We start from the raw sequence: 988 nt of genomic DNA, 5'->3' as shown, positions 1-988 counted from the left end.
TAATGGACTTTGGGCCTTTGTCAAATATCAGCTGCTCATAGGTGGATGAATTTATATCTGGATTCTCAATTCTATTCCACTGGTCTATGTATCTGTTGTTCTACCAGTACCAGGCTGTTTTGACTACCGTGACGGTATAATAAGTTTTAAAATCAGGTAGTGTGAGGCCTCCCACTTTGTTCTTCTTCTTGAGTAATGCTTTACTTACTCGGGGCCTCTTCCTTTTCCATATGAAGTTGGTGGTTTGTTTCTCCACCTCATTAAAAAATGCCAGTGGACAAAGCTTTCTGAACAATTGGTACAACATATCCCAAAACAGGCCTCACCAGGCATAAACCAAAAAAAACCAAACCCGTTGCCATCGAGTCAATTCTGACTCATAGTGAACTGGGGGCCAAAATATCTGGGAGAAGAAATGAACATCAAAAGCACTAAACAGCACAGTTAGAAATTCTTCTCATCGAGATCATTTGTCCAGAGACCAAACTGACACTATCAGACACTGTTGGAGCCCTGTTGGCACAGTGGTTAAGCTTTCAGTTGCTAACCAAAAGGTCGACAGTTTGAATCCACCAGCTGCTCCTTGGGAACCCTATGGGGCTGTTCTACTCTGTCCTATAGCGTCGCTATGAGTTGGAATTGGCTCAACGGCAACAGGTTTGGTTTTTATTGATAAAGAGCAGGTTTTTGTTAACATAACTAACAGTTTGGGTAATGGCATGAGTAACAGAAGAAATATTAAAAGAACTTACAAAAACAATCACTTCTCAAGCGCTAAACATTTCAATGACTCTCCTGTCCTTACAGTCTGATGTTCTCCTTTATTTGTTCATTTAGGGACCCCTCCTTAGTACATCTATTAGGCAATACTTCTTGAGACAAATAAACCAAAAACAACCCAAACTTGTTGCTGGGGCATTGATTCCAGCTTATGGTGACCCACGTGCTGCAGAGTTGAACTGCTCCGTGGGGTTTTCTTGGCTGTGAT

Source organism: Trichechus manatus, unplaced genomic scaffold, assembly GCF_000243295.1.
Source record: "Trichechus manatus latirostris isolate Lorelei unplaced genomic scaffold, TriManLat1.0 scaffold00002, whole genome shotgun sequence".
NCBI lineage: Eukaryota > Metazoa > Chordata > Mammalia > Sirenia > Trichechidae > Trichechus > Trichechus manatus.
Note: the sequence above shows the minus strand (reverse complement) of the source record.